Here is a 20,313-nt window from a genome sequence, read left to right as displayed (position 1 = left end):
ATCCACTTCCATATTATAAGAGAGTTCAGCTCATTCACATTCACAATTAAAATTACCAACTCTGTATTTCCTATCATCCTATTTTTCTCTAGTTATATTTATTTCTTTCCTTTCTACCTTCCTCCTTTCTAGTATTTTTTTCTGACTACCATCTCCCTCAATCTGCCCTCTCCTTTTTTTAGTCCTTTCATCCTTTTTTATCCTTTCCCCCTTCTACTTCTTTTCTATTAGCCTCCTTTTCTCCTCCTCTTTCCCTTCCTTCTTCCATATAGGATGATTAAAGTATATTTCAAACTAAATATATATGATATTCCCTTTTTGAGCCAAATCTGATGAGATTGAAGTTCAAACAATGGTCATATCTCTCTTTTCTTTCCCTTAACTTTTAATAGGTCTTTTGTTTTGGCTCTTCATGTGAGGGTAATTTACTCCATTTTACCTCCCTTTTCCAACTCTAGTTTCTTTTTTATATCATCCTGATAAAATCAAATTATACTTACATCTTCTAAGTATACCCCAACAGAGATACAGTTCTTAAGAGTTACACATATCATCTTCCTTTGTAAAGATGTAGACATTTTAACCTGTAAAAAGTTTTCTTCTTACCTGTTTACCTTTTTATACTTATTTTGAGTTATGTAATTGAAGATAAGATTATCTGTACGGCTCTGGTCTTTTCATCAAAAATAATTGAAAATCCCCTATTTCATTGAATGCCCATCTTTTTCCCTGAAAGATAGGTTTGGTTTTGCTAGATAGTTGATTTTTGGCTGCCTTCCAAGCTCCATTGCCCTCCAGAATATCATATTCCAGGTCTTTTGATCCTTTAAAGTGGAAGCTGCTAGATCCTGAATAATCCTGATTGTGGTGCCTTGAAATTTGAATTGTTTCTTTCTGGCTGCTTGCAGTATTTTCTCCTTGATCTTATAATTCTGAAATTTAGCTGCAATATACTTTGGAGTTTTTATTTTGAGGTCTTTTTCAGCAGGTGATCAGTGGATTCTTTCAATGGCTATTTTACCCTTTGGTTCTATGACATCAAGGCAGTTTTCCTTGATTTTTTTTTCAAGATGTTGTTGAAGCTTTTTTTTTTCATTGTAGTTTTCAGATAGTCCAATAATTCTTACATATTCTCCCCTATATCTGTTTTCTAGGTCAGTTGTTTTTCCTATGAGACATTTTACATTTTCTTCTATTTTTTTTCATTTTTTATGTTTGTTTAACTGATTCTTGATATCTCATTGGATCATTCACTTCCATTTGTTTAATTATAATTTTTAGTGAATTATTTTCTTCAGTTAGCTTTTTTACCTCCTTTTGCTTTTGGCCAATTGAACTTTTAAATGAGTTTTTTTGTTCAGTGGATTTTTTTCCCCATTTCACCAATTCTGTTTTTAAGGAATTGTTTTCTTCCGATAATTTTTGTGTTTCCTTTTCTAAGCTCTCCAACAAAGCTCTCATTTCCTTTCCCTATTTTTCTTCTAACTCTTTTTTAAGATCCTTTTTTGAATTCTTCCAAAAGAAGAATTTCTTTTGATTTGGAGACCATCTCAAATCACCCTTTGAGGCTTCTTCTGGAGATGATTTGCTTTTAATGTCCTCAGGGCTCAAAGTCTGCTCTTTCCTGTCTCCATAAAAGCTATCTATAGTCAGACCTTTTTTTTTTTTTTCTTCTTCTTCTTTTTTTTTTTTTTACTTTTTTGCTCATTTTTTAAAAGTTGAGATCTGCTTCTAGTATAAAGAGGAGATTGTTCCAAGTTTCGTCTACCGGGTTAACAGGGGTTTTACACTGCCCTGGGGCCAGTGCTTCTGGCTTCCTTCCCATGCTTTTGGGGCATGGTTAAGTTCCACTTGTTATTATGGGATTCTGAGGCTCACTATTTTCCTTCTGCAATTGCGTTGGAGATTTCACAACTAGTCTGTTGATCCACTAGCTTCTGAACTATGACACAGTAGCATTTTGGCTAAGAGTTTCCCATTAAATTACCCATCCTGCCTCTCTGTCCTGGGACTCCTTGCATTGTATCTTTAAACAACATCTTGAAGTGAGTGAAAGAAGAGAGTTAAAAAAGAAACTTGTTTAAAACAACATACAATAAATATAAGATCTTAGCAACTGCTCCTATCATTTTCTAGCAAATAGTGGGATAAGAAATTGAAGCAGTGTCAGATTTTATATTGTTGGGCTCAAGGATCATTGCAGATAGAGACAACTATGAAGTTAAAAGATGCTTGTTCCTTGGGAAGAAAATGACAAATCTAAGCAACATACTAAAAAGCAGAGACATCACCTTGCTAATGAATGACTGTGTGGTCAAAGTTGTGGTTTCCAATAATAATTTATGATTGTAAGAGTTGGAATATGAGAAAAGCTGAGTACTGTAAAACTGATATTTTCAAAGTGTGGTGCGAAAGAAGACGTTTTAAGATCCCTGGTACAGCAAGGATCTGAAATCAGTCAATACATAAATTAATTCAGGCTATTTAGTGGAAGGTCAAATACTGAAGCTGAAGCTTAATCCTTTGATCATATGATAAAAAGATGGGATTCATTGAAAAGGACCATGATGTTGGGAAATATTGATGGCAAAATGAAAAGGAATGCAGAAGATGAGATGGAAAAATAGTACCATGGAAAAAAAATAAACATGAACTTGGACAGATTTCATGAGATAGTGGAGGATAGAAGGCCTGGTGTGCTTTGGCCCATGGATCATGAAGAGTAAAACTTGACTGAAGGACTGAACAACAAAACAATTTACATTTGGAAAACTATCCTGATTGGTAGACTTTTCATTGAATAGATGGGATTAATATCTTCTTGGCTGCTCCTAGGCAGCTAAGTGGCACACTGGAAAATGACAAAACACTGATATTTTTGCCAGGAAAACCCCCAAATGGAGTGACAGAATTGGACATGGCTGAAATAACACATATACAATTCTTCTTTCTAACAGATAGCTAGGTGATGCTGTGGATGGAGCGCTGTACCTGGAATCAGGAAAACTTTTCTTCCTCAGTTCAAATCTGGCCCTAGATGCTTACTAGCTGTGTGACCTTATTCAGTCACTTTACTGTCTGATTTTCATCTCTTTTACCAAGAAACTCCAAATAGGACCACCAAGAATCAGGCATCACTGAAAAGGACTGAATAACAAATTTTTTTCCATGACACCAACCTTAGTAGATGGGTTTAGTGATAAGAAGATGAGACTTGTCCTCTGGTGCCCACAGTCCACAGATGATAGGAGTAGTATGCAAGAAACAGGATTAATATACCAGAGATGGGACTAGTTAGTCCTAAGAGAACTAGGCTCTCTCCTGCTGAGGATTATACTCAATGATTAAATAAGGTTAACACATGAGGTCTGATGAGGTGAATGGAATCCAGCAAAAGATTATCAACCCTAGATCTAAGTGGATCACAATGAGGAGAAAATTGACCTTGTAGAATTATTTTGGAGAGAAAGAACCATTCTGTACTGATACTCAAATTACCTTATATCCTCTGGAGGCTGAGCTATGATGGCAACTCTCCAGACTATCTTGTATAAAAAAGACTGCAATCACCAGTTGATTTATGACATACATAATTAGCATGCTTTGCTCCTTTCCCCTTATTAATAGTGAATTCCTTTAGGGAACTTAGCCCACTTGTTAAACATTATAATAAATCTTTGTCCCTTGACCTGGAAATGGTTTGAACCTGTGAATTCATTCTGGATGACTTCTCAACTTCCAGACTTCTTGTGCCTCATTAGGACTGATTCTGTCCCAGTGGCTGAATTTAACAACAAACAGGCAAGTGACATTGGATCACAAGTTAAGTGAGAGGGGGTGAGGTGGACAGGTGAGGTGGACAATGTAAGGTCTAAAAAGACTTGAAAGATGGAGGAGAATCAGGTTATGAAGGGCTTTGAATGTCAAATGGAAGATTTTATATTTGATTCTGGAGGTAACAGGGAGCCACTAAAGAAGAAAAAGATATCCACAGTGGGGGACATGATAAATAACAAAGAAAGAGATGATGGGGAAGGAGGTGATGAGCAGAAAATTATGCATTAAATAAGATGTGGGTGGCTTTTCCTTAAATAGTGTGGGGAAAGCAATTATGAATCAGAAGAATCTAAGAGTGGAGGTTTCTCCAGCAAAGGACTATAACTAACATGTTGAAATGAGATAATTCTTGCTCGTAAAGAACTTACATTCTACCAACATCCTTGCTGTTTCAAGCACTTAAACTCTCAGTGCCCTACTTAGCTCTCTAATGATGCAAATTATAAATTGCTTATTGTTGTTTATCCTTCATTTTTCAAAGAGGAACAATGAAGTCACAGGGTGATGTCTTGGATTTAAGTAAGACAAAGTTGAACAAAGCTTCATTCTCCCTTCTGCAGTGATCCAAGTGACAAGATAAAAGTCAGTATGAGTGGTAATGTCTGAGATGTAGTAGATGACCTTGGTGTCTGTAATGTCTGGCCAAGCTCTGGAGGCTCCTCAGAGCCTGACCACCTTTATAGCTGTTAGTAAAAAATTGTTCTCATCCACCTATTTTTACTAGGATGGGGCAGCAGTGGTGGGGATGAGAAACCTAAGTTTAAAGTATTCATTCACCAATAGTTTGAGGCCTGTTGATTCCTCTTAACCTAGTTTAGTCCTCATGCCAAGGTGTCTTACTAGGGCAGGACTGGTGTGCATACTATAGCTTCTTGGAACATCAGGTGAGAATTGGGCAAAGGTTGACACCAAATGTAGATCAGCAGCCCTGAAAAGAGTTCTTTTACTAGCAGTTCCACATATTGATGAAATAATAAATCTGAACCAAACAATGAACAATCTTAAAAAAAAAAACCCCAAAAACCTTAAGAGTCTTCATCTTCACCAAAAATGTGCCATTCTCCCATTAGTCCTCCCATTTCCCAGACTTGATAGCTTCCTCTCTCCTCCCGCCTCTGCCATAGCCAGACAGACTTTTGGACTTAAAATCAGGAAAGTTCAGGTTTTTAAATCCAGTGAAACCTACTAGCTTTGTGATCCTGGGCAAGCCACTTAATCTCTGACTCAATTTCCTCAACTGTAAAATGTGAGAGAATAACAGAATTTATTTTAAATTTTATTTTATTATTTTGAAGATCACATGTGAAATAATATTTGTGAAGCATTTAACACAGTTCCTACCATATAGTAGGTACCTAATAAATTCTTATTCCTCCAAGTTGTCCAAGGTTTCTCAAGGCCTCTGATTTATAAGACTATGGCATTTAATTAACTTGCAGACTTATTCAAAACGTACTTCTCAGTAGCACCAGGCAACACTATTCTGAGATATTAATTTCTCTAACAAAATCTCAAGGATCTAGTGACAGAATTGTTACCTACATTGGAGAGTTTTACTTTTTGCTTCAGCACTGCAATATCTGAATTTTTTATTGTGGGGTTACTGCATATATAGGATTAATGATGGATCCCTCCAATGTTACTTTCCACAACTGAGCCAAATTTGTCATTCATAATGGCTTCAGAAAAAATCCTATCCCAGAAGATTGTATTGTTACAAGTCACAAGACAGTAAGAGAGAAGTTCCACATAAAAATGCAATCTATAACATCTCAGCAGAGACATTTTGACAACAGGGTCAAGAGAACATAGGAAACACATGCACACTTCTCAATATTTACAGATCAGTCACACCTGCCAATCCTTTTTAGGACTGAAGTTAAACCAATGTTCTATTTGCAGATTCAAGGACACAGAGAACAGATTATATAGAAGGTGCCCTCCCCGACAAAAGAGGATGCTGCTCAAAATTGTTCCAAATAAAGTTTAGGGATTGCTTTCAAAGTTTGCAGTACTTGTTATTAGTTACTTACCTGACAGCAAAACTCCAAAGTTATATCATATTTAAAAAGGAAATTCAATTAAATACATAATCGTTTTTATTTTTTTAATTAATTAATTTTTTTTTTTTTGATTTGTCATTTCCCCTCCCCCTCAGAACCCTCTTCCCAATTGGGAAATATAAATCAAAATTCTTGTAAGAAATATGCATATGTAATTAAAACAAATTCCCATATTGGCAGTGTCCAAAAATTCTATGTCTCATTCTGCACACTGAGTCTGTTATCTCTCTGTTAAGAGGTAGTTAGCACACTTCGTCTGTCCTTTGAAATTATGGCTAGCCATCTCATTAACGAGAGTTTGTAAGTCTTTAAAAGTTGCTTGCTTTGCCTGTTTCCAATGGGTTTTGCACAAAATCAGATCACCAAGCACAGTGATGCTCACATGGCTCTCCCAAACTAGGAACTTGCTTTTGGGTGAAGACATCTTATATTCTCCTACCATGTGGGCAGATTTACTCTCTGAGTACCAGAATAGGCCACATCTTTAAAACTACCAGACTGAAATAGTCTCCCTCTCTGTTTAGCTTCATCCAGAAAGGAAGAAGGTCCAAGTTCATCCACAGGAGGGTACCATGAATTGAGCTAGAGAAAGATCAAACTACTTTCCTTTCACTCTCTTATGGCCCAATGATCCTGAAAAACAGACTTACAGTTTTGGTCCATTTCATTTATCATTTTCAATTCTTGTCACAGGCAGTGGAATCCATACACCCAGACATGAGCCATGGTGACCTTGACAGAAGGATTTCAGGCCAAATGTTTAGCCAGTTATCTCAGCAGGAAAATTCTGTGAAGCCAGGGTGCTTTGGATTTAATCCAAAGGGAAGCTTTGGACGTGGAAATTGATGGGATTGTGCTATGTAGGAAGCAAGTTAAGCTGTGAACTTAATCCTCTTTAACTTCCCAGTCAATGAAGAGGTATGGGGGTTCAAGTCCTAGGCCCTAATTAAATAATAGGATGGCATTATGTTTACCAGGGGTCAGGAATGGTGTTTGCATATTTATTCCTGTTATTTCTTTGAAGTAAATATTATCTTGTAGGAACTAATGCAAATGTTAATTGGTAATTAAATGGAAGTGGTATGTAGGACCCCCCCCCAAATTAGGGAAATCTTATTGCTGAGGGCTAGAGCCAATGCAGAGATAGATACTTCCAGTCCCCCTTCTTCTTTTTTTGTTATCTAATTTGCCTCTCCTCTGACCTCCCCCTCTTAGAATTCCTGATTTCCTTCAAATATCATTTATTGAATGTTACCTTCTACATGGAAGTTTTTTTTCCTACTAATTTCTCCTTTTCCATGATAATTACTTTGTCTTGAGTTTTGCCTATATCATGAATATATTTCTCTGTCATGAATATATTTGTTCATATCAAATATAATTGTTATGTTATTTTATATTGCATTGTTATGTTTTGGCATATTATATGTTGTGCCATTCCTTGCCATGTCATATCACATCATATCATATCATATCATATCACATAATGGATGGAATAAACATTATATATCATATCTATTATGTATATATTTATTATATATGTGCTGTGCTCTCTCCTCCATTAAAATATTAGCCCTTGAGGGTGGTGAATGTTTCATTTAGAAGTTAGGACTGTGCTTGGCTTATAGTAGGCATTTAATATATGAGATTTTTTTGAGTCATATAGATTAAGTCCATGACAGAAGTGATAAGGTAAACATAAAGATAGGAAAGAAAATTAGATCTAGATTATGGAGAGCCTATAGTACTAGATTAAAGGGAAAAAATCACTGAGTAGAGACCGTTGGCAAGAACACTCAGGATATTTACTAATAAATGAAATTTTTAGTGCCAGCCAATAATAGATGGAAGTCATGTTGCATAAAGTAGCCTCTTTAGTCAAGAATAATCCACAGAAAGCTCGCTGAAAGCAAAACTCCAGAGTCTGGGCAATTACTCTGGAAAATTCAAGGACTGCTACTCTTATGATGTAAAATGGTGGGATTAGACTAGTATTTTCCCCAATAAGTCATTGTTTGGGTCTTGATTGACTCAGATATAAAAATTGTTTCTGTTTTGGCCAGAAACTCTGAAGATCCCTCTCCCACATTGAAATTTGTCTTTAACAAGGTAAAACAGACCACTCTTTGCCTCAATTCTTACCTTGCCTTAACCACTGAATGAGTGTTGCTCTGAGACATGGGGAAGACATAGCTTAAAAGGCCAAGGTCTCCCATTATAGCATCTTCATTCGTCCTAATCTATATCTTGTCACTAAATCTAGATGATGCTGGAAGAAAAAGTAAGCCTGGTGACTTTACACATCCCTCTCTCATTTAAATCCAAATCACTTGCATTTCAGGGCATCAGGTCTTGGTCTTCTTCAACAATGAAGTATAAACAACAACATCCTCTTGTTTAAATAGATGGCCTAGATTTTCCTTAATCTCAATGAAATGGGCTGCCATTGTTAAAACAATAGTCTTTCTGTTCCTCTGGTGATTTTCTTCCCTTTTTCAAAGAGTATATCTCATGTCCAGATTGCATCATTGTGAGAGAGAGAGCCAATTAGGAAGAGGACTGTGTCTAGATTCTGAATAAATGGAAAGGGTTGAGAGAAAATAAAGTTATACATTTTTAAGTCATCAGTGAACTTGATTTCATCCTTCTCAGTAAAAGACTTCATATCAAATGGTAGAAAAAAATTACAGATGTCTATTGTGAGCTCCTTCTTTTCTCTAGTTTTATACTTCAAATCCTCTCAATATTGCCCTCCTCCTTTCCTTCTTTACTTTAGTTTCTGAAAAAAGGTATATTCTTTGCCCTTGTCAAGCCCTTTACTTATTCCCTGGAACTATGTTCCTTACCATTTCCTCTAAAAGCTTGCCTTTTTAGTTTATTCCTCTCTAATTTTCAGTCTTTTTATAATCAATCAGGTCATTCTCCACAATGTACAAACATGCCTTGATCTCCTGTATCCTTAAAAAACCATTGACTTAACTTTACCATTCCCTCAAACTAGCATCCTAAGTTTCCTCCTTTTTATTTCAAGCTTCTAGAAAAAATTTACCCCTTCTCTCCACTTTCTTATCCTGATTCTTCCTCCAATCCTTGAAATCTGGCTTACTATATGAGTACTTGATTAAAATACTTTCTCCCAGGTCAGCAACTTCCCAACCCTTATTTGTTTTTACCTCTCTGATCATATTTGACATTTTATCACCTCACCTAGTTGGATACATCCTCCTTTCTTAGCCTCCATTACTATGCTTTTCCTGGTTCTCCTCTGTATCTAAGCATTTGTTCTTAGTCTCCTTTGCTGCATAATCATCTATTTCCCATACTTCCCCAGAGCTCCATTCTGCACCTGCTTCTTTTTTCTTTCTATAATGTATCTCCTGGTAATCTTGTTTTCCATAGGTTTAATAATCATCATTATAGATGACCCCCAAATCTATACATCTATTCTTAATCTCTCTCCTTCTGTGTCCTTAAAATATCATCATTTATCCACATTCTCTTTCATTGACAAGCTCCGAGGGAAAAAAACACTGCAATTTCTCACTTATCATTCACTTATGAACCCATTGCAATCATCTCTCTCATAGGTCACAAGTGATTTCTTCATTGCTAAATCCAATGACCTTTTAAAGATCTTTTTACTCTTACCACCACTACCTCATTGCCTTTATATTAAAAAGCAAATTATTCTGTTATTTAAAGCTCTTCACAGGCCTGGAGAGACTTACATGAATTAATCCTAAGTGAAGTGAGTAGAACCAGCAGAATATTATACACAGCAATAGCAAGATTATACAATGGTCAATTATGATGGATATGGCTCTTTTCAAAGTGAGGTGATTTAGGCTAATTCCAATTTAGGCCATTTTCACGGTTTTATCTCATCTGAACCCAGAGAGAGGACTATGGGGATTGAATATGGATCACAAGATAATATTTTCACTTTTTTTGTTGTTGTTTGCTTATGTTTTGTTTTCTTTCTCATTTTTTTCTGAGTTTTTTTTTCAACCTGAGTTTTCTTATGCAGCATGATAGTTGTGGAAATATGTGTAGAAGAATTGCACATGTTTAACATATATTAAATTACTTGGCATCTAGGGAAGGGGATGGGGGAGGGAAGGGAAAATTTTGTAATACAAGGTTTTGCAAGGGTGAATGATGAAAATTATCTATGCATGTGTTTTTAAAATAAAAAGCTTTAATAAAACAAACAAAAGTACAAAAATAACAATGCTACCCAAGTAAAAGTTTTCAACATAAAAAAATAAAGCTCTTTAAAATCTGGGTCCATTATATTTTTACAAACTGATTTTATGCTACTTCTTACTCTGTATTCCAACTAAATTGCCTTATTTTCTATTCCCCCAAAATAACATTTTATATTCTGTCTCTGATCAAGCAATATACTGACTAATTTTTCTAGCTAAAAGTATTGGAGTGGAATAGCAGAAAGAACATTTCATACTGAAAGAGTTGTCCAGGGATATATTGCCTTCTAGGATGGACATTAGAGATTCAGATTTCCATGACTGCAAGACCATGGTAGGAGTGGTGGGTGAAGAGTTGTTGGTAGTAGCTTGATACCATAGAGAATAGTAGAAGCAGGAAAAAAAACCATGGAATAGTGACATAGTAGGGAATATGTAGCTGATATAGATAGATATGAGGACATGGAGAAGAGTAGCAGGAAAGAGCTTTCATCTAGGAAGCCCATCACTGAATCACAAGGGCTCTGAGAGAACTTGCTAGTTATATTATAGTAGCATATATATATTATATAGCCTTCTCATTAGTACTTGAGCCTCAGACCTTGCATCAAAATTGAAGTAATTGTCATTTCCTGGGGAAGAAGTGCAATGGAGTGAGGAAATATAGAAAAGAATGACAGCAGACCAGATGTCATGTCCTGTGCCTCAGGACTTTTATTTATCTGGGTCGCATGTCCTGATTGCATCAAGTGAAGGACAGAGCCAAATGAGAAAAGGCTTGTATCTAGATTCACAATGATTGGGAAAAGTTAAGAGAAGGTGGAATGATCCATTTTGAAGTCATCACCGAACTTGATTTCAACCCCCTAGCATAGAGGGTGAAGGGATGCTCAGCTGATCTCTGATCCTAAATTAAGCTGACCAAGTGATCAATGGCAAAACAGGGACTAGAGGATAGATTGTTATCCAGGATAGAATTGTTGATTCACTCTACAGTGGTTAAAGAGGGCAGTTCTACTTCAAGAGCTGTCTTCAAAGCTTATTTATTTGGGATCAAGAACATTATCTTAATTACTCATCTGGGTGAGAAATTGACCAAAAAGATTGTGATTAGGTTTCTTGAAAATCAACAACATTTTTCCACATAAGGAGTGTGCTTTTGTAAATCCCCCAATATCTCAACAATATTTGGGGAGTAGAAATCTATAGTTAATTGGAGAAAAATTGTTTTTGATAACCTTCCAGAATCCTCTATTAGGCTTTTCATACTTTGGAAGGTACAGTCTAGTATATAAAGTTTAAAAGGCTATATGAGTGGAGAAAAAGAAATAAATGTGGTAACTATTGTGAATACAAAATTATAAAGATTTAGGAATTGAATCGATATGGAAATAAAGGAAAGGGAAGGATCAAGGAGAACTCAGAGACTAGAATCAAAAGAGAAATTTATAGTCAGATTGAATTTTTGGAAAAATATGAGTTCCATACTGAGTTTCAGATGTTTATGAGATATCAAGATAGATATATTTAGTAGGCATGTGGTAAAGTGAAATTAGAGCTCAGAAGAGATATCATGGATGTAGATAAATAGAAGCTAGATGTATGTATGTATGTATGTATGATAAATAAATAGATAGATAGTAGGTGGGTTAAATACTTAGAAATAATTGAATTTAGGTAAGTTCATACATTCAACCAGTGAGTATTTAAAGCCAGAACAGATCTCCCCTTTGATGGCTCAAATTAATCTACACCTTACAAAATTTTTAAATTAGCCTATTAAAGAGAAGCTTTTGGTAGCAAGCTTCAGTCATCACAGCGTTCTTGATATGTCCTATGTGATGCTTGTGAGCTTGATTCAGTTTCTGCCCTGATTTCCTTGCTAGTGACCTTGCCTATTTAGCATCCATTTCTTGGCTACATTCTGTACCTAGAATTTGTTCCCAACTGTGATATGTGTCTTGTGTATGCTGTTTGATTTGGTAATGAGCCCTTTTCTGTATATCTCATTTTATATCCCTGGTCCAATCTTATTCAGATTTCCTGCTTGTTCAGCAGTACTGCTGTAAGTAACTAGTCCTGACACCAATACTTTGGACTAGCCACCAACCTCCTTCTTGAGTATCCATTTACCTATACCTTCTGACCCAGCCTGGATTGCTGTCACCCTCCTGGCTCCTACCCAAATGATGAAGGCTTTTAGGGAACTCTTTTTAAAATTCCATCTGAACCTAGCATATCTTAGGCAGAGTTAAATCAAAAAAGAACAGGGAGATGAGAAGACAAGATCACAATATTACAATTTATATATTTTGCTGTGATATTTTTTTCCTGCTTTGTTTATATGAGACATTCTGTTTGTAGCGTTCAGATACTGAGAATTTTTGTCATGAATTCTGGGGTCCAAGTCAGTGACAAGACTAAAGATTACTGGGGAATGGGAATATGGCTGGCATCTGACATTTTGTAACAACACATCATGTTTTTCCATCCCTACATAGCTTAGCAAATATTTTACAAACCTTAATATAAATCATTACTCATTACACTCTGCTGCAATTTTTCACTTGTCTTGGAATCTAAATTACTAAGAAAGTTATTAACTGAGCATGGATTTTTTTCCCCCTACATCCCGTGTCTTCTTGTTTAGACAGAATGTTAGTGTTCTTTTTGCATTTTCAACGAATTGTTCCATCACTGACAAAACACATTCGACATATTTTATTTGAGAGGGACCTTAAAACCATTCTTCACAATATAAATAACTGTGGAGCAGAAAACCAGATAATATATGTGTTCTAATTTATAATTTATATAATAACAGGTTCTGACAAGTTTTAAATGAGAAATTATTGAAAATGAAATATGAAAATTGAAATAAAAACCTGAGTTGCTTTGTTATTAAAAGTTATATTGTGGTAGCATTTCTGCAGTGGGAAGGGGGAGTCAATCTAAATATGCGAATGGAGATCTAGTTCTGTTAAGAAAAAATGACCATCACTTCTTTTTTCTCTTGATAATCTCAGCAGTTCATGAGTTTAATTATGTTACCTAAGTATGCTCCTACATCTGAATATTCAGATCCAATCTTTTGCTTGAACATTAATCTCATATTGCCAATTGTCAATAGACATTTCAAAATGGATTTTCTAAAGAAATCTCTAATTCAATATGTCCAGAACAAAATTCATTGCCTTCCTGACTTGCAACACTGTTCCAATCTTGCTCTCAATCCAATCAGTTGTCAAATGTAGCTATTTCTACCTCTACAACACCTCAGATGTCTGATCTCTTTTCTTCTCACACAGTTATCACTTTGGTTCAAACCCTCATATTACCTCTGGGCTAGATTATTGCATTAACTTAATGATTGATCTCCTTGTCTGGTTTTTCCCTACTCCAGTTCATTTTCCACATTGTGACCAAAATTATTTCCTTAAGCACAGATCTGATCATGTCACTCTGCTCAATAAAGTGGTAGCCAGGTGGCACAGTGGAGAGAGCATTGAGCTTAAAAACAATAAGACTACTCTTCCCGAGTTGAAATCCAACCTCAGAGTGTAGCTGTATGAGCCTGGCAAATCATTTAACACTGTTTGCCTTAGTTTCCTCATCTGTAAAATAAATTAGAGAAGGGAATGAAAAACCATTTTGGTTTCTTTGCCTCCAAAACCCCAATGAGGTTGTAGAGAATTATATGCAATTGAAATAACTCAATAACAATTACTTAACAAATTCTGAAGTCTCTGTATTGCTTCTATAATACAACAAAACCTCTTCATTTTAGCTTAAAAATCTTTTTTTTACAGCCTTATCTCAACCTACTTTTTCACTTTCATTGTACATTCCTCCTCATAATCTCTGATCCAGTCCCATTGAGCCTTTTCTTTGCCCTTACATGATAGGATATTTCCAATTTCATATTTGTGTGCTTTTGTTATGGCTCTCTTTTGGGCCTAGAATATATTTGCTCTAACTTCCACAATCCCACAAACCTTTCTTCAAGGTTTAGTTCAAACAATATCTTCTCCATGAAGGCATTCATCCCATGGTAGCTGTTAATGCCCTCTCTCTCTCTCTAACTAAATTATAATGTATTTCTCTTATATATTTACTTCTTCTCTCTCCACTAGAATGTAAACTCCTTGAAATTGGGAATTGCATCAATATCCCCAATACTAACACATAATTTGGTACATAATAGATGCTTGAGAAATGCTTATCAGTGTGTATTAAAATAATTAAGCTTACTACAAGATGGAAAAAAAAAGAAAATGCTCATCAATCCCTTAAAACATTTTCTAACTTTTGATACTATAATGCTAAAACTTTACTACTTATCCAAATGGTTTGGCATGGGTTCTAGTTATAGAACTTAATTCAATCAAAATGTCTTTAACATCCATAAATTATTAACAACACACACACATACACACCAGGACCTATAAATTATTAATAAAACATACACACATATGCACACGTATGGCTAATGGATATATCTCAAGTGGAAACAAAACACAATAAGAAAACTAGTCTAGACAAGCATAGCAGTATTATTATTTCAATCTTGTTCTTATTGCCTAAGGTAGGAGATAGATGAAAAGTAGGGAAGAATAGAAGGAAGTGAGGAGAAGAATAGAAAAGAAGGAAGAAAACGGAGGAAAAATGATTTGGTTTAAGAAGAAAATTAAAGGGAAGTTGTGGGAACCTCTGGTTATCAAGCATCTAGGCAGTTAGGTGACACAGTGAATGGAATATTGGGTTTCTAATCAAATATGACTTTGATAGTTCAAATATGGCTTTAGATACTTAGCTGTATCAACCTGGTAAGGCATTTTACCTCTACCTCAGTTTTTCCACCTATAGTATGGGGAAAATATTAGCACCTACCTCACAAGGTGGCTGTTGAGGATTAAATATATATTTGCAAGAGTGCTTAGACTATCTGTTATATAAAAGGTACTTAATATAAGCTTGTTTCATTCCTATTTTTCTAGTTTACTGCCTGCTTTCTTATTCCTGTGCCTGGAGTCAGATACTAGATAAACCCCAAAACTGCCTGAGGAATTTGGCCAACTTTAAGTTTCTAAATCCATTAGACTCAACTCTACACTATGGATTTCGTTTTAATGGAACATTATCCATAAAATTAATTTGTATGTGTTGAATTTGATTCTTCATAAAGTTCAAATATTCGAAGTGCCTTGAAAATTTACTTAATTCTCTGGACTTGGGGATAGAATAAGTGATTTCTAGTAAATTTAGCATCCTGGTACAGTTCAGGCATAGTCACACTCGATCTAAGAATTTCAGGGAGATAAAGGTGATTTGGAAAGGATGGATATATAACCTATACTTTGTGACAGACTTATGCATTGCATTTCTAATAAAACTCAATCTTGAAGTGTGCTCCTGACCTGTTCAGACTCAGACCTGCTGTATTTTCTCCAAGGGATCATGGACATGTGAGGAAAATATGAGATGGATGTCCTAAACCAGCTTGAGACTCAGTGCCAAACAGATACTCACAGACTAGAATTTGCCTAGTCTGTGGGTTTAATGGGGTCTGCTACTTTTTTTTTTTACCACATGCTTTCATAAACTCTGAGAATTTTAATATCAGTAAATCAATATAGTCAGGATCTCCCTGCCAGTGCAAATTTCTTATATGGTATGATTCTTGACCATGTCTTTATGTAAACATTCCAAAGAATATTTAACGATATTTATAATGATTAAGCAATAAGCATCTATTACCTCCTATTTATGAAGCATTATTCTAAGCCTGAGAGACACAATGAAAGACAAGAACAGTCTTTGGCTTTGAGAAACTTGTAGTCTAAAAGTGGAGAAACAATATGTAAATACCAGTAAATAAACAAAATAGTTACAGGAAAAAACAGAAGTGGTCCCAGAAGAAAAGCACTAGAATTAAGTTATATCAGGAAAGGCTTTCTCTGGAAGACAGGATTTTAACAAAGAGACTTGAGGAATTCAGGAAGGCCAGAAGATAGAAAAGAGAAGGAAGTGCGTTCCAGACATGCTGGACAACCAGTGAAAATGCTTAGAATTGAAACATGAATTGTCCTATATGAAGAAATGTCAAGGAGGTCAGTGTAATGGGGCTTGAAAGTTCTAAGAACACTCAAAGGATAGGAAGAATACTAGTTTTTGGATGGCAAAAAGATTTTATATTTGCTTCTAGAGGTGTTAAGGATCCACTGAAATCAATTGAATGGGAGTGAGCAGGGTTCTATATCATGATTATTGTCTTCCTTTTAATTCTTTAATATTTGGCATTATCATTGAAGCTTTCAAGTATCCTTATGTATCTTTTGTCTTGTTACATGAACGAATCCTTTTCCATATGTACCTGTCTTTGATGATCTCATATATCCAATCCTTATTCACAAGTCATCATTAGTATTAAGCTGCATCCGTCTCTCCATTTCAGCATATGTTTGAACCAAAACTGTGATTTAATTGAAACAGACTTCCTTGATGGTTCTCAAATGAAACATTTCACCTCCAAATTCTGAATGTTTCCAGGCTCTGTGCATTTTCGTTGGCTGATCCCTGAGCCTTACATCCTCTCCCTGTTCATCTCTGCCTCTTGCTATTAGCTTCCTTCAAGTACCAGTTAAAAATTCTACCTTCTACAAAATGTTTATCCTGATTCTCTTTAGTTTTAATGCCTTCTCTTGGTGGATTATTCTAAATGAAAATAATTAATATAATATTATATATACAGTATAACATAAATCTCCCTAATTAGATTGTGAACTCCTTAAAACAAGGACTGCTTTTTACTTTTCTTTTTACTCCCAATATACAGCACTGGGACTGATATATAGGAGGCCCTTAATAAATGTTTATTGGCTGACTATAGAGATCTTCTGGTAAGGAACTTCCTTTATCAGTATACTCAGTACATGATCTAATCTTATAATCTTATACAGTTTCCTGGGGATACCGAGAGATTAAATGAAAGTTAGTATATGTTAAATATACTATTTAATCCTTGGCTTTTGTAATCTGAAGACAGATTACACTATACCACCTTTGATATATTAGGATTTCATTAATGAGTTAATAGACTTTTAAATTGTTGAGTTTTGGTTTCTCATTTTTAGGAATAATATTCTCTCATGGCAATAGAACCTCCATAAACTCGATGCTGTGTTCTATAAAAGGAGGGTGTTGGATGACATAATTTCTCTGGCCTCTTCCAGCTCTGTATTTTAGTTCTAAGCCTTCTGTATGGTTTTATGAACAAGAACAACAACAAAAATGATCTGGATATTTTAATTAATGAACATTGCTATTACATTCATCGTGTGACAAAAGCCTTGCCAAAAATGCTTTCTATTCTTTCAGGGTATTCTTCTTTCTACTATTAGTACTACTAGAAATAACGGAGAAAACTTAAGAATGAATTAGTAAGCACGGTGCATAAAACAAAGCACAATTTAATACTTTTAGAAGTCAGCAAAGGTTATTCAGCTCCTCAAAGATTAATTTCTTTTTTAATACTCCAATTTCCCCAGATGCCATCTAATTGTTTCTTGAAATGACCACAAATATCATCTCTGAGCCAAATGGCATATTACACATCTGTCAAAACTACAATTCATTACCATGTAACTGTGTTTACAAAGCATATCCAAATCCTTTTGGATTGCTCTGGATACTTTCTCTCCATGTTTATTACTTCCTTTAATACTGTTTATTTCCTTTTTAGTCATTTGTATAAATGAGAATGCATTAGGATGAATAGTATATTTACCATAGCAGAGATTTTGTTTCAGTCTCAGAGGTTAATAATCTGTTCTATTTTTCACTTCTATATGACAAGAAAAGCAAGGTTAAAACAAGGTGCCAATTGGAAAGATCTGATGCAGAAGAATACTGACCCAAGAATTAGAATATACTAATTAGAGTTATTCCATTGACTAATTAACTGAGATTACTTGAGATTTTTTTTCTCACTATGGGCCTCAGTCTTTCTAAGGGCGTGAGATCAGATGATTTTAAGGAACCTTATATCACTTGAGTTCTAAGATTCCATAACTACCTTAACTAAATGAACTCAGTGCAATATTTAAAGTGCTATCCCATCAATAATGAAGTTAATGCAAATATATGATGACACTTTAATTTATTTTGGGGGATTCCTAAATAGACTAAAGATTAAGATGTCCAAATGCAAGCATATAATTATATACACACATGTGTGTATGTATGTATTTTGATATCAGTTAGAATATGTTAGTAAATGACTGATGAATGAAATACTAGGAGTTTTAATGAAGGAGAGGTCAAATCTAACTGGCAAATCAAATTCAATGTCATAGAAGAATTGGTATGCTAATGCTAAAAGGATGGAAAGTATATTAAGAAAGAGGAAGGAAAAGAACATTGCAAATATAGGGACCAAGTATAAAAGCTCAGGTATTGTGAGGAACATGCAAAGTACAGTGTACAGATATATAATATATGAACAAAGAATCTACGTATTTCAAGTATGAAAATGAATAGGAGAGTTATTGAGGACACAGAAAGTAAAACACTCTCAAGATAAAAGTTACCATTATTAAATTCTTTGATAAGTAAATTCTATATATTCTTTGGGATATCAATTCTCTTGCTTGAAAGAATTAATATATTTTAACTTACTCCCAGAGAATAATTTTTATTCTACATGTGACTTATCTAGTTCAATTTCTGAAAGGGCTACATAGTTTTTTTTGAAATTAGTTTTTAATAGTTGTTATAAATGAAAAAGCCCTGAGTACATGTTCATTACAATAGTAATATTTAAATATACTACATATTAATTGTTCTTTTCTTTCTTCAAGTCCCTTAAGAGATGAGATATCATGTCCAATAAAGAAATAGATTCAGAAACAGAGAAATATAAAAAGAAAAGGTTTACCTTATGGCAAGTCAGGAAGATATTCATGACAAAGCACTTGAGCCAAATTTATTTTTAAAAATCTCATAAAAGACAAAACAGTGGGAAAATATACACTGTACAATATAATCAGGGAACAATTGGAGATTGTGAGACATATTGCATTTCCCCCCTAGAGTAATTATCAAAAAGATTTGAAAGTAAAATAAGAATTCTAAATGTAAACCATTGGCTTAATACTGTGATTTTAATCTGAGAGGTTCTGTAATTTGGTCTGAATCAATTTTAGTGGAAATGAATGTAGCATCTGGTTGCATTTATACTGATTTGCCCTTAATGAATGTGACCAGCTGATGAGTATCAAGAAATACATCTATTGCCCTGATTCATTCAGATAGAGGTTTTCTATGTTGTGATTTTTTTTTTGTTTTTCCCAACTATATTTAGCAAATAGAGAGAGAACTTAAAAAATCATCAGTAAAATGGTAATTTTAACTCTTTCTTTTCCAAAAGTCTCCATCTTCAGTGTCTTTAGAGAAAAAAGTAGCACTTTAACATATATTTTATCCTAGATATGGTAGAGAAAAGAGTACACTTAAAGTACCATGTGAGGTTTTTTCCTTAACTTTTTCTTCTTTCTTACCAATCTTTGATATAGGTATGAAGTCTCTAATATTTTTATATTTCCATTAAGTATTAATTATTGATTTTGCCTAGATTCTGATATTCAATAGGAACAAAGAGACAATGAAACTGGACCATCTATAGTTAGTTTGCATGGTAGATTATAAGAATCTACTAAGGAAGAATTAGGAAAATCTGAAAATCTGAATTCAAATCCTGCTTCACTCCCTTACTTGCTGTATGATCCTCGGCAAGTCACTTTACTTTTTGAATCCTGAGTCTCATCTGTATAGAATAAGAATAAGAATAGCACCAATCTCACAGTTATGAGAATTAAATGAGATAGCATATCTAAATTGTTTAGAAAACCCTAAAACACTATGCAAATTCTAACTATTATTATTATACATTTTGCATGAGCATTGTGAATGGTCAATGAATTGGGCCCAGATTTCATTATAGTAGGAGCAAAGTGGATTGCATCCAATACTTTTAATGATGTCAGTTTTCCCCTTTATCAGAGGCCCATCTGTTTAATAACAATATTTTTAGTAATACTATATTGTTATGTCATAAAATACTAAAGAACTAAAATTGGAATTGTTCAAAATCAATTGAAATACATTATGGGAATATGTAGATTGCAACACATCACCAACCAGGAATT

This window comes from Antechinus flavipes, chromosome 6 (genome assembly GCF_016432865.1).
Source record: "Antechinus flavipes isolate AdamAnt ecotype Samford, QLD, Australia chromosome 6, AdamAnt_v2, whole genome shotgun sequence".
Taxonomy (NCBI): Eukaryota; Metazoa; Chordata; class Mammalia; order Dasyuromorphia; family Dasyuridae; genus Antechinus; species Antechinus flavipes.
The sequence above is the reverse complement of the archived record's forward strand: the minus strand, read 5'-3'. Positions refer to the sequence as shown.